At 41.2% G+C, this 14,742-nt stretch overlaps 1 pseudogene across 1 annotated transcript in view; it reads right to left on the minus strand.

Annotated features, from left to right (window-relative positions):
• Window positions 1-2,400: 2,400 nt before the first annotated feature.
• The window catches only part of LOC123165375 (U3 small nucleolar RNA-associated protein 25-like), a 28,370-nt pseudogene continuing 16,028 nt past the window's right edge, over window positions 2,401-14,742 (minus strand). Inside the window, exons 10-23 of the transcript XR_006482941.1 lie at window positions 8,952-9,024; window positions 7,641-7,718; window positions 6,900-6,938; window positions 6,729-6,817; window positions 6,487-6,551; window positions 6,077-6,123; window positions 5,936-5,995; window positions 5,644-5,715; window positions 4,315-4,344; window positions 3,781-3,875; window positions 3,538-3,643; window positions 3,354-3,416; window positions 3,191-3,262; window positions 2,401-2,715 (exon numbers count right to left, since the gene is read on the minus strand). The product of XR_006482941.1 is annotated as a U3 small nucleolar RNA-associated protein 25-like (transcript). The remainder of the gene's footprint in view (window positions 2,716-3,190; window positions 3,263-3,353; window positions 3,417-3,537; window positions 3,644-3,780; window positions 3,876-4,314; window positions 4,345-5,643; window positions 5,716-5,935; window positions 5,996-6,076; window positions 6,124-6,486; window positions 6,552-6,728; window positions 6,818-6,899; window positions 6,939-7,640; window positions 7,719-8,951; window positions 9,025-14,742) is intronic.

The raw sequence follows: 14,742 nt of genomic DNA on the forward strand, positions 1-14,742 counted from the left end.
TAGCTCACGTTGAGGCAATGCCCGCACGAATCTTACATGAGCTGAAAAAGGGACAACGGGCCCTGGCGCTGGGAACTCTTCATGTGACTTGTACAAGAAACGATACAAACAGAAGGGTCGAGCCCCCCTCCCCGGTTGCATATCGAAGATGAACTTGCAACTAGGAAAAAAGCAGGGCTAGTTGCATGTCGGGCGTGGAGTTACAACTGAGACAAAAATGTCAGACTCTTAGCTGTGTATCGAGTGTGGACTTGCAACTAGGACAAAAGAAGCAAGCCCCAATTGCATGTTAGGGTGTAATTGCAACCGAGACAAAAATGTTAGACCCGCGGCTGTGTAACGAGTGTTGACTTGCAACTAGGACAAAAAAAGCAAGCCCCGATTACATGTCAGGGATGTAGTTCAATTGGGACAAAGTAAAGGGTCGGGCAGACCCCAGTTGCGCATCGAGGGCGGGCTTGCAACTGGGTAAAAAAATAGGCCCACAATTGCATGTCGGTGGTGTAGGTGTAACTGGGACACTAATGGGTCGTCCCGCCCCCCTCTCAGTTGCGTGTCAAGGTGGACTTGCAACTAGGACACAAAAATTGATAGTGCCTACTTGCGCATCGAGGGTGGACTTGGGTCGGTCCCCACAGTTGCATGCCGAGGATGCACTTGCAATAGTGAGTCAATGGTTGATTTGCAACCTAGAATAAAAGAGGGCCATGCCCAGTTGTGAGCCAATGGCTCACTTGCAACTGGGACAAAAATGGTCAGTCCTAGTTGCGAGTCGATGGTGGACTGCAACTGAGGCAAAAAAATCAAGCCCAACTGTGATTCAAAGGATGGGCTTGCAATTGGGGCAAAAAAATGATCAAAGGCATAGTTGCATGTCAATGGTGGACTTGCAGCTGGGACGAAAAAAGGGACAGGCCTAGTTGCGAATCGATGGTGGACATGGAACTAAGGCGGAAAAAGTCAAGTCAAGCCCAAATTACAAGTCAAGGGTAGACTTGCAACCAAGGCAAAAAAAATCTGGTTGCGAGTCGATGGTGGACTTGCATCTGAGGCAAAAAAATGGGTCGAGCTCCAGTTGCGTATCAAGAGTGGAGCTGCAACTGAGACAAAATTGGTAAAAAAAAGTGGCCCCCAAATACATGTGAGAAGTGCAGTTGGACTTGCAACTAGAACAATAATGGATTGGCCCCAGTTGCGCGTCAAAGATGGACTTGCAACTAGGACAAGAAAAGGCGTGAAAGGAAAGAGAAAACAGAAAGAGAACAGAAAACATGGAAGGACAATTCATGAATTAAAAATAAATAAATAAACATGAAAGGAGAGAGAAAACAGAAAAATAAAAAATAACATGAATTTGAAACAAATAAATGAAAAGCGAAGAAAACGAAAAACCTCACTCTTGAGCATTGTGTGTCGTGTGTGCACATGCAAGTGGATCGGGCATGAGTTGTGTGTTAGGGTTGGACATGCCATTGAGTTGAGCAAGTTGTGTGTTAGTGTTGGAAAGCAATTACATAGAGGTATTTGGTTGGGAGCATATGTCAAAGATGGGCACACACCTAGGTCGAATGAGTTAAGTGTTAGAGTTGGACAAACAACTAGATAGGGATACTGAGTCGAGCACGAGTTGCGTGTCAAAAAGTAGACATGCAACTAGATTAGTCATGAGTTGCGTGCTAGTGTTGAACATGCAACTAAATAATGTCCAAAAAAAAATCATGGTACGCCCCTTATAAAATAGCTTGCTTGACTCTTCAGTTATTCGTCCGCGTCTGATGATGAACATGCAACTGACACCGTAAAAAAATCAAATTTAAAAAATCATAAATGACAAACGAAAAAATAGATAAATGGAAAAAAGGAAACGGAAAATAACATAGCCCGGCTCCTTCAATTTTGCCCGTACAAAAAAGCCTAGGCGCAGACAAAAAAACGAAACAAAAACAGGAGAGCGCCAACGCATATAACGTTGCCTCAGAAAAAACAACAACACATATAACAAAAAAATGCCCACGTACCCAGACCCCGTACAGGAAAAGGGATATACCTGTGCGCGTGATCAAACAGCCCAAAGGCCACACGAACCTTAGCGGCAACGATAAACAACAGTTAACGTCATGAAAAAAAAAGCAGTTTGCACAAATCTTATAGCCCCTAATCATGTGGTGGACAACTTAGATTTTTTATTTTTTATGCGAGGGACAAATTAGATGTGACATAGCTAAAAAACATCTAGATGTGAATTAGCGAAATCCGATTTAAAAACTAATTTTCAGCTCATGTTCCAAAACTTTAGGCCTCGATTGGGAGCACCTGATAATTTTACCCGTATTTGATAACTTTATGCTCCGTTTGGATTAGCGTTTCCGCTCGTTTTCTGGCCGGTTTAAGATACAGAGCTCCTCCTGTCGTTTTCATTCCAGAATAAAATCAAAGTTACATCCATTTCAAGGCGGGCCTGAGAAAAAATGCGGAAAATACAGGTGTAAGTCATTCCGAGCGGAAACCGGTGGGCGGAGGTCTGTAACAAAAACCCGCTGATTACAGTCTGGGAAACGTGTGTATATTTTACAACCCAAAAATGGCCAACCAATCACGGCATTGGAGACAATACAATCAGAGCTAAGGCACGCCCATGCGTCAGCAGAAGACGAACATATCCTTGTCGGAAGAGATCAGCCTCCGCGCAGAACATGCCCCGACGATTCGTTCCAACTGCAAATTTGCAACAGAGATCAGCCTCGGCCAACAGAGATGTTAACTTGGTTTATTAGGCGCTTGCATACAACCACACTGAATTTAGCAAGACGCTGCTACACAAGAAATCCAATGTACTTTGGCTCCGTATGTAGTCTATATTAGAATCTCTAAAAAGACTCATAGTATTTAGGAACGGAGGGAGTATATATGAGCCGGATATCGGTACCGGACTGGGAGCATGTGAGATTTGGGGGTAATCATGTCTCCTGTTATGAACTAGTAATAATATGGTGAACCTACTTCCAAATAAAAGATCAAACCTCTGCAAATCACTATTCAAGATCCACAATCTCGAATAGTTTTCATGGTATGAATGATAGATGAACTGTGCAATATGATCAAACGTAACCTACATGAACCCAACATGCTTTACAACGGTCCAGATTATTATAACTTTGCTGCAAACTAATACATGAAACAGTAATCTCACCTTAAGAAGGTCCAGTCGAGAAAAAAGCACATTGCACCTGGGATTTGCTGATTCACCAAGCATATTTACAAGCTGAAAGAAATAGATAAACCATTTAGAGTTCCACAGCACAGCTTCAGATATAGTAATACATACTGCTAGACAATAGCAGTTTAGTAACTACCTCCGGATAGAAATCCTTTCTCCCTGGCAATGAGTAGATAACCAAATGATGTCCTCCCCTGATCTGCATATTTAAAACTAGGGTTTAAGCATCGCCCAGACAAACACTTGAGCGGATCCTCATGAACGACAGCAAGAGCACATCATAACAAGTACTCGAGGGAAGGCCGTTTAAATGTTATGACCTTGTATCTGTGGAAGAAGTGAGATCTCTCACTATAAAGCAAGATCTTCTTCTGGCCCTCAAAGAACCAGAGTCTTGCACGGGATATATCCTGCTGTGACGTAGCCCTAATATACGTGCACATATAGACAGTTACTATACGCATAAGACCACAAATAGATTCTCGATAAAATGAAGACTGAGAGCAAATCCCTTTTAGTTGAAAAAATAAAATAAGCTAAAAGAATAAGGAAGGTCCACTTACTCCCCAATTCTACAGAAAGACGCATCCTGGGATTTTAAAAAATTGCTCAGCCTAATATATTCAAAATAGGAGCTGGCGAATAGCAACACTCCACCCTGCATATTTGCATCAAACAATCAGAGAATATTACACATGATATCTTCAATCCACTAACAAAAAAAGTTCCTCCAATGTGGCGGCATTTCCAGACAAGTAAGGCACATCTACCGACAAGATTTACTGCAAAATGCATAACATTCTGGTACACCTCTGACAAATACTGTTGTAGAACTTTCCTGGGCAATAATAACATTAAGTATGTACATCCCACTGCTACAAAATGGTATGTTTGGTTCCATCCATCCAAAATGTTGCGTGTTGTCAGATGCAGCCCAAAGTTTCCTTAAACTCTTAAACCCCCTAAGGTTTTTAATTAATTACCAGGGCCTACTCCTACAGGATTGAAAGCTAATCCTCCTACCAACGTCGAGAAATACCAAATTGAAGTGAAACATGACAGCATTGCAGATATTAGGAGTATACAAGAAACAATACCGCATCTGACTCCTGAATCTTTGGGTACACCTGTATTAATACATCATAAAATAGTCAATAATAGGATATACATATATAGAAGGAAAAAAATGTTAAGAGCTGTTCCAACAATAGTCAAGACCATAAGAAGTGGCCAAATAAACTGTATACGACTTCATAATTTTACACGGCACCAAACACTGAAAGAGATTTTCTGTGAGCCATGATATCATGTCGGGTCAGCACTTCTGTCTACCGCTACATATCCCAGCTTGTTGCTAATTTTTGGTCTAGCTAAACACTTATTCAGAAAATTATCACAACATGGAATCCCCATGTCTAAGTTTACAATTTTGAAGGAACACTTAATTTGGATAATTGGGTTTAAACTTGTTACTCTGCGAATGAGTGAAACTGGCGTAGATACAGGCGGATAGTGTTGTACGCTAAACCACATATTTTCTTGGAGACGGACATGGATAATACCGAATACGAATATGAATGTGGATAGTATTGGTAAGGAATATGACCCTAGTATGGAGCTAGTCAAGTAAGGATATCCTCAGTCAAGAATATTTAGACAGATACTGCAAGAAAACAGAAAAGGATGTATATCGTGATATAAGGAACAACCAACCATACAAGATTTTCGAACTGCAATTGCATTCGAATTCAACACCCTATTTTTTGACACATAAATATATGATTTTATTTGATATGCAGTCATTTATAGATGGAGAAGTCACTTGATAACATGTATTACCTCCGTCCCAAATTAGTTGTCTTAGATTTGTCTAGATACGGATGTACCGAACACTTTTTTAGACAAATCTAAGACAATTAATTCGGGACGGAGGGAGTATATAGTAGCTAGATTCAAGACAATAAGGAGTCAAACCTTTTTAAAAGCAAAATTTTGGGACAAATATGTAGAAGTACGTCATGAGGGGTATGTTGAGATATACTCCCTCCGTCTGGAATTAACTGTCACTGAGTGAGTGAATCTACACACTAAAACGTGTCTAGATACACTCATTTCAACGACAGTTAATTCTGGATGGAGGTATGCTGAGCAAGTAGGCTTTCTCTGATAACCTATACTAAATTTTCCGAATAGTTCTGTTGAAAATCCTGGATAGTCAGATATGGACAGGTATGGCTCATCCTGTATCCTGTTTGTTGGTATTGTGAAGCATCTAAGAAAATCCAACAAGAGGAGGAAGCCCATGCAAATCTAGCTAGGAGCTAGAAGGGTACAGCTTATTCCAGCAAAACGGAGACCACGCACCCTGTGGGCTAAATTCCATAATGCATTTATCAAGCATGCAATACAAGGATAAAAAGGCTCACCTTTGTGCAAAAATATTCAAAGCGGGCATCATCAGATTCACCGATAGAAGATGCATCAAACCGTTCATACACCTGTGTAGAGTTTGGACAGTGAAAAACATTTGTAATTTTATTAAATTATTTTAGCACTAAGATATGTGTTTGTTGATCGAGCCCATCCAAATTTATTAGAAAAAACAGCAAAAGCCCTGATTCTTGGCATCAAAATTTTGCTTGGATGCACTGCACATATCTGGACAGTAAATTTGCAATAATGCGATGCAGTCTGGAGAGACACACGGAACTAACTGACCTGCCGTATTTCAAGCTGTATTTTGGGAAGAACACCTGTAAACTCAGTCACCAGCTTAACCTACAAAAGTTGAGTTCAAGCATGTTAGAAACATGAGTCCAACATGGCAAATAGCTTAGTGACTTCCAGCATAGTTTATACCTTCCCCTCGTAATTTAAGCATAATCCGTTGAACAAAGCATTCATCTCTGCTCAGCAGGCAAAAATTTAGGACATAAATAGGTATATAAAAAAACAAGTAGATGACATTGCAAATAAATTGGAAGGTCAACTTTATGTAGCACAATTAAGACTGGAACAGCTAAGTGCCACTTTACACATGTACAACTAATGCAAGCAATTTCAATACCAAAGAACCCTGCATAAAACAAGTGAACACATACACCACTAGCAAAAATAATAATAATGTTTAGCAAATAAATGCAGATCATGATTAAAAGCAGAGCTAGTTAATTTTTGTCGATGCTGAAAATTTAACTGAATGATATAAGCTGAAGCCTACAAAAATTGGAGTCAAAATGATGGTCAGAGTTCCGAGTGAAATTCAGTACCTGGCGTAAGATACGAGCTTAAGATTATTGTTTGCCGATAGTACCGTGCATGCTCATCCAGGTACCTTAGCCAAATAAAAGAAAATGTAATAAGCATGGGACCGACGTCACAAACATCAAATCAGGAATAAATTCCAAGCCTTTTTGCTATTCAAATTACAGTGAGTTGGCATCTTATAGATAGAAGTACGGCAATAGAACATGTCATAAAGAATAAATATCAATGAAAGAAAAAGGATTACCATGGCCTAATCCGCATCACATTGGTTACATGTTCTTTTGATGGCAAATGATTTAGTTGTTCAAGAACAGCATGCAGATGTGACCAATTCTACATTTATAAATAACAGAGTCATTCGTACCAGCAGGCATCAGAAAATAAGTGCAGCAAATTATTAGACTTGGAAGTTAACCTGCATAGATATCACATCTGCATAATCAACCACCACTATCTGCACAGAACAAGTGTATTGATAATGTAGACATTGTACGAAGAAAATAACTGAATGTGTACACTTACCGTTCCTTTATGGGTCAACTATTACAAATTAACTTGTCACGGTTTCAACTATACAAATTGAAACACAGGGTTTCTTATTATAATACATTAGCAACTCTGAAGTATTGTGAAATACTTCTGAGACCAATCTACCAAGTTTCTAAAACTAAATTTTTGGTACATGGTCAGAGTCTCAGAGAGCTACAAATTTTAAAATATTCATGAGAGAACTACAAGTTCTAAAATATACCCAAATCAAAGAACTACAAGTTAATAATCCAATGAAATACAAGGTTTAAATTGAATATTGCTTAGCTACAGATACTCTCGAAGAGCGTTGCAATAGCCAGAGCTCCGTCAATTACCATTTGGACACATCCCCCGCCTAACATTCTGTATAAATCAACAGGAATTGACATGTGTAGTTTATTGAAATGTTTGTCCAATGAACATGCAGTAGGGAAATTTAATTTGAAACTTATAGTTTCTTCAAAATGATGGAAAAATACTTGAACTTTCAAGATATTTATTCAATCAATGTTTACATGCTGCCCATAGATTATTTACATATATTAATGGTTTACAAAATGAGCTAATATATAGGAATGGATATAGTAGCAAATGGAAAATATTATAGGATTAGAGTGGAACTAACTTCAATTGATGACAGGAAGTCAGAATCATTTTCCTTGGGACGTCCCTTTTTCTTGGTAACTTCACCTCCATCAATTTTCTGATAACAGACAGGTGCAATAATGTAGAGGATAATAATACTTCAGCAAGAATGTGCGCATTTAATCAGAATAACAACTCAGAGATGAGATGGATTTGAAAGCAAAGTAGTGTGAGGCCACATCAAGATCAAGTTCTTATTACAAATTAAATTGGTGCTTAATAATGGAATAATAAACAACAAACATTTGTTTATAGAGGACAACTAGAAAATGGGATTCTGTTTTCTTTCACCCAACGGGACCGAACCTACACAGTGGATCAGCAAATCCAACAGCAGGTTGATATGTACCTCATGCTTTAAGGTTCCTCTTCTCCCTGTATCAGAAACCCCTCCCTACCCCAAACACCCTTCTTCCATAACCTCTCTTTTCGCAAGAACACCTTCCTACCAAAGTTGTTTGCAATTGCCACATAAGCCAGAACCTTAGTGCATCATCCATACAGTATAGTAACATGATAAGTACCTCCCTCCATACTTATGGAACTTTGATGACTCAGGTACTGTCGGTGGTGCATCAACATGCTATGTGCCCTTCCTCCTACAAACTGTATCACCAGTCTGTGCCTAGCTGCCTCGACAAACAACAAGCGCATTGCTGATATGTTAACATTCTTGCTCCATTTTCTCACCATCATTACTGACCAACCAATGGAGACTCAAACTGCCAGAATATAGGGCAGGGGCTGGTGAACCCATCAGGGCTTTGTGCAACAGTAGGATTAATTTTCATCTGTCCATCCCTCAAAAAAAATCATCTGTCCATATGTTTTTTACACTGTCCAGTGCAAATTAGGATAGTTGCCCATGAGGTGTCCCCAGAACAATAAAAATATACAACTACAGGACACATGAGTAATCATTGTTGAAGTGTATATGTGGATTGCCTAGCACTTTCCATCAGTTCAGAATTTGGGTTGTGTTGGCTAGTGCATGAAGCTTAACATGGTATCAGAGCATAATGTCTGGAGTTCAAGTCCTGCCTTTCGCAATTTATCCAAAAATTGCTGCTGCCCCCGTTTGTGTCCACATATAGGCCTCTTGACTCATACCTCTGAATCTATCCACGTGTTGACTTCCTGCATCACACGTGAGAGGGGGTATTGAAGTGTAGATGTGGACTATCTAGCCCTTTCCATCAGTTCAGACTTTCAGTTGCGTTGGCTAGTGCATGAAGCTTAACAATCATGAGTAATTAAGTATATTAAGAAACCTTTGTCGAAGAGTACTTACAAGTTTAAGCGCTAAAGGAGATGCAACTATGATATCAGAAGCATAGAAATTACTGTATAGCTTAACAGATTTCCTGCAGAAGCATTAGTTAAAACATTAGCTTTTAAGAGATCTTATATAAATATATAACCCTAAGTAAATAATAAAATACCAATGTGCAAGGGATAACGGATTTAAGAACATATAGATTGCTAAAACCATGAGATCTCACAATTCAGAACAATCAAAAAGTAACCACAAGGTGCACAAAACACAGAAGACACTGAAACATTTTACAAGATCCAGTTTGTGGACGCTACTGAACAAGAGTCTGAAGTCTTAACAAACAAGTGAATATTAATTATAATTATAATTTTTATAATTGATTAGGGAAGAAGGGTGTTTGGGGTAGGGAGGTGTTTTTGATACAAGAGCCTGAAGTCCTAAAAACAAGAGCCTGAAGTCCTAAAAACAAGAGTCTGAAGTCTTAACAAACAAGTCAACCAAGTCAAATGCATCAAGGATGGAGCAGATCGGCTTCTGGTGAAGGACAAGGAGATAAAGTATAGATGGCGAGAGTACTTCGACAAGTTGTTCAATGGAGAGAATGAGAGCTCTACCATTGAGTTGGACGACTCCTTTGACGATACGAATAAACGTTTTGTGCGACGAATCAAGGAGCCCGAGGTCGGGGAGGGGGGGGTTAAAAAGGATGAAAGGAGGCAAAGCGATGGGTCCTGATTGTATCCCATTGAGGTGTGAAGAGGCCTTGGAGACATAGGAATAGTATGGTTAACTAAGCTTTTCAACCTCATTTTCCAGTCAAACAAGATGCCCGAAGAATGGAGGCGAAGTATATTAGTACCAATCTTCAAGAACAAGGGCGGATTTTAAAGTTGTACTAATTACAGTGGAATTAAGCCAATGAGCCATACAATAAAGCTATGGGAGAGAGTCACTAAGCACCGCTTAAGAAGAATGACAAGCGTGACCAAAAATCAGTTTGGTTTCATGCTTGGGAGGTCGACCATGGAAGCCATTTGCTTGGTACGGAAATTTATGGAGAGATACAGGGAGCAAAAGAAGGACCTGCATATGGTGTTCATTGGCTTGGAGAAGACCTACAATAAGATAGCGCGGAATGTCATGTGGTGGGCCTTAGAGAAACACAAAGTCCCAACAAAGTACATTACCCTCATCAAGGACATTTACGATAATGTTGTGACAAGTGTTCGAACAAGTGATGGCAACACTGATGACTTTCCAATTAAAATAAGACTGCACCAAGGGTCAGCTTTGAGCCCAATCATTTTGTTTTGGTGGTCGATGAGGTCACAAGGGATATACAAGAAGATATCCCATGGTGTATGCTCTTTGCGGTTATCTGGTACTAATCGATGATAGTTGGGAGGGGGTTAATAGAAAGTGAGTTGTGGAGAGACTTTAGAATCTAAAGGTTTTAGGCTTAGTAAAGTTAGAGTACTATATATAGCCATGTAGCGTTTAGTATTTACCCCATTGTACAAGGGGTTTTCTGCATATTTCCTGCACCTGTACATGTATATATACTGGCCTATGGCCCCATGGGAATACAAGTTGCATATTTCCTAACATGGTATTGTAAGTGCATGAAGTGCCCCCTTAGTGGTTTTGGAGTATTGAAGACAAATGGGTTGAGGAACTAATGTGTTTGTGAGCATACACAGGAGACAGAGTCCCAGAAGATTTGGTTTAACACATGGAAGACGATCCCTAAAATTGGATTTCTTCAAATGAAGAATTTGGTGATGAAATTGGTACGGCCTTTGAAGAATTTGATGTGAAGAATTTGAAGCTTGAAGACTTTTGTTTTCGTAGTTTTTTTTCTTCTTATTTGAGTCATAGGAAAATCCGTACTGTTAAAGGGGGTCTAGGTGAAACATATTTCATGTTTCCAAAGTGATGCTCAAAACTTACTCAAACCTATACACAATAGCCGCTTCGAGTGAAGCCTTTGGAAATCTCCGATCAGCTGACGCATTTGCCTGCGACAGTGACGAAGTTCATCTGGTCGCTGACGAATTTGGTCAGGTTGAGGAGTTAGGAGTTCGCCTGTGCGATCTGCCTAATAGTGAGGAAATTGAGTGCCCTGACGAATTTGAGAGTTCAAATTCTGACCGTTGCTGCGCCGCGGGCCAGCTGTCGAGTGGATCCTTATCCTGAAAACGGTCAAATGAGAGAAGGGCATTTATGACATTCCATGTCGGGTTGCCCCTGGCTATAAATAGCCGCCCCCACAACCACTTGTTGGTTGGCTGCTCCGAGAGAACTTGACACTTGTCATAAGAGAGCAACCCATCCTCTGACAACTTTGAGAGAATCCTAAGTGAGGAAAACCCCAGAGCCAAAGTGATTGAGCATCACTGAAGAGATTGATCTGTGTGATTCGACGCCTTTTACCTTTGAAGACTGTCATTCTTCCAGACGGTTAGGCGTCAAGTTCTGTGTACACCAAGAGTCATTGTGGTATGCCCGTGAACAAGTCTGTGAAGGTTTTGGAAGTCTACCTTGAAGACTTACCACGAGTGATTGGGCGAGGTCTGCGGGCCTTAGCTCAAGAGGAATATGGTGAGGACTGTGTGTCCTCTGAGTTGCGACTCAGCCGCCTCAACCAGATGTATAGTTGATGCAGCAACTGGAACTGGTCTATCAAATTGCATTGTCTTCACCGAGCCAACCTGGTTTCAAATTCCTCAACTCTCCCTTACTTTATTCCGCTGCTGAAGAATTTGTGATCTATCCTCTGACGAATTTGAACTGAAGAATTTCATCAAGTTATCTTTTTTTTCTTCAGTTCTTATTCCTCATGCATGTATGATTGTTTGATTGCATGTTCTTCACTCTTATTATCCTGATTGCATGTACTCTGATTCTGTGATGACTTAGTTTCCCTTGCGTTTCTATTTCTTCACTCTGATCTTCGTCAAATTCTTTACAGTTTGACGAATTTCTAAAAATCTCCCATTCACCCCCCACTGAGTTAACCTGCGCTTTCAGGTATCAAGGCCTAAGGTCTTGAGTTCAAGTCCTGGCTTTCGCAATTTACCCAAAAAATGTTGTTCCCCCTCTGTGTCCACATATAGGCCTCTTGAGCCATACCTCTGAGTCTATTCACATGTTGACTTCCAGTGTCACACGTGAGAGGGGGTGTTGAAGTGTATGTGGATTGCCTAGCCCTTTCCATCAGTTTGGACTTTCAATGAGTCTCGTCCCTTCTACCCGCGTCCATCTTCCTCGACCTTCTCAGTGGAGGATCTCTTTTCTCACTTTTCCTACCACCAGTAGAGCCCTTGTCCATCCGTCCTATTGCACCTGCTTCTCCGACTATTGCAGATCCGACGTCACCATCTCCCATGGTTTCCTCACCTCACTTGTCACAGGATTTTGCACCTTCATCTCCGGTGACTTCTGCATCTCCATCACCTGAGTCTACCCCGGTGATTCCTCAACGCATTCTTCCATCGTTTCCTCACTTTTATACTCGTCCCCCGTGTGTTGTGGATGTATCTATTGATGTGCCATCTTCCTCGTCTCAGCCAAATTATGGCTTGCGCCCTCGTCCGCTTCTGCCTGTTGATCGCCTTAGTTTCCCATGCGTTGGTGTTGCTGTTCTTGAGTCGACTTCTTATCATGAAGATGTTGTTCATCCCGAATGGCAGGTTGTGATGGCAGAGGAGCTTGCTACTCTTGAGCGCACCGGAATGTGGGATCTTGTTTCTCTTCCTCTGTCCCATCACTTGTAAGTGGGTCTACAAGGTTAAGACTCGCTCTGATGGTTCTCTTGAGTGTTATAAATCTCGACTTGTGGCTCGCGGCTTTTAGCAGGAGCATGGTCATGGCTACGATGAGACTTTTGCTCGTGTGGCCCATATACTACTGTTCGCATACTTCTTACAGTGGCTATGTACACCATTTGTTTGTGTCTCAGCTTGATGTTAAGAATGCCTTTCTTAATGGTGACTTGCGTGACGAGGTTTACATGAAGCCACCACCTAGGTATTCTGTTCCTGAAGGCATGGTTTGTCGTCTTCGTTGCTCTCTCTATGGCCTTAAGTAAGCCCCTCGTGCCTAGTTCGAGCGTTTTACCTCTGTGGTGACTACCACTGATTTTTTAGCGAGTGCTCATGATCCAGCGTTGTTTGTTCACCTTCCTCTTGTGGTCGAACTCTTTTTCTTCTATATGTTGATGATATAATCATCACTAGCGACAACTGAAAGTGCAACTATCCCTGGGTGGTTTTGGTAATTCCTAACAACATATAGCTCATTGAACTAATGCTATTTCAAGATGATCATTTCAGAAAGTTCAATGATTGGCATGGCACGGATTAGGAATGTGGACCCCTCAAAATGCTAAGGACACATATTGACTCAAGCTCAAGACTCTACATTTTCATTTTAGTGATCCAAGATCACATTGAGTCCATAGGAAAAGCCAATACTATTAAAAGGGGATGAGGTGTTGCTTAATGGTTTATCTGCTCAAAATGCTTAGTGATATGCTCCAAAAGCCCTCAACCACTTTCTCATATCCACATATGTCCCAAACCAAAAGTCAAAATCGGCCCTACCGATTTGATCTATCCGGCGCCACCGAGTTCATTTGACATAGTCACTGCCAGAAACCCTAGTCACTTCGGTCTCACCGATAGGGATCTCGGTCTCACCGAGATGGGATTGCAAACTCTCTGTTTCCCTTTGTAATGTTTCAGTCCAATCGAGATGAGCGATCGGTCCCACCGAGTTCACAATGCAAACTCTCTGTCTCCCTTTCGTAACGGTTCGGTCTCACCGAAATGAGCGAATCGGTCCCACCGAGTTTGCCTGACCAACTCTCTGTTTGCCTATTACAGAAATCTGTCCTACCGAGTTTATGTGATTGGTCTCACCGATATTACGTTATGCCCTAACCCTAATGGAATCGGTCCCACCGAGTTGACATGTCGGTCCCACCGAAAAGCCTAACATTCACATTTTGAACAAAATAGGTTTGACCGAGTTTCATGATTCGGTCCCACCGAGTTTGGTAAATTGTGTGTAATGGTTAGATTTTGTGTGGAGGCTATATATACCCCTCCACCCATTCTTCATTCAAGTAAAGAGCCATCAGAACGTGCCTACACTTTCAGCAAACATTTTCTGAGAGAGAACCACCTACTCATGTGTTGAGACCAAGATATTTCAATCCAACCACAAGAATCTTGATCTCTAGCCTTCCCCAAGTTGCTTTCCACTCAAATCATCTTTCCACCAAATCCAAATCCATGAGAGAGAGTTGAGTGTTGGGGAGACTATCATTTGAAGCACAAGAGCAAGGAGTTCATCATCAACACACCATCTATTACCTTTTGGAGAGTGGTGTCTCTAGATTGGTTAGATGTCACTTGGGAGCCTCCGTCAAGATTGTGGAGTTGAACCAAGGAGTTTGTAAGGGCAAGGAGATCGCCTACTTCATGAAGATCCACCCGAGTGAGGCAAGTCCTTCGTGGGCGATGGCCATGGTGGGATAGACAAGGTTGCTTCTTTGTGGACCCTTCATGGGTGGAGCTCTCCGTGGACTCGCGCAGCCGTTACCCTTCGTGGGTTGAAGTCTCCATCAACGTGGATGTACGATAGCACCACCTATCGGAACCACAGAAAAAATCTCCGCGTCTACATTGCGTTTGCTCCCTCCAAACTCCTCCCTTTACCTTCATATGCAAATGTTTTACATTCCGCTGCTATACTCTTAGACTTGCATGTGTAGGTTGATTGCTTGACTTGTGCTAAGTTG

This window comes from Triticum aestivum, chromosome 7D, assembly GCF_018294505.1.
Source record: "Triticum aestivum cultivar Chinese Spring chromosome 7D, IWGSC CS RefSeq v2.1, whole genome shotgun sequence".
NCBI lineage: Eukaryota > Viridiplantae > Streptophyta > Magnoliopsida > Poales > Poaceae > Triticum > Triticum aestivum.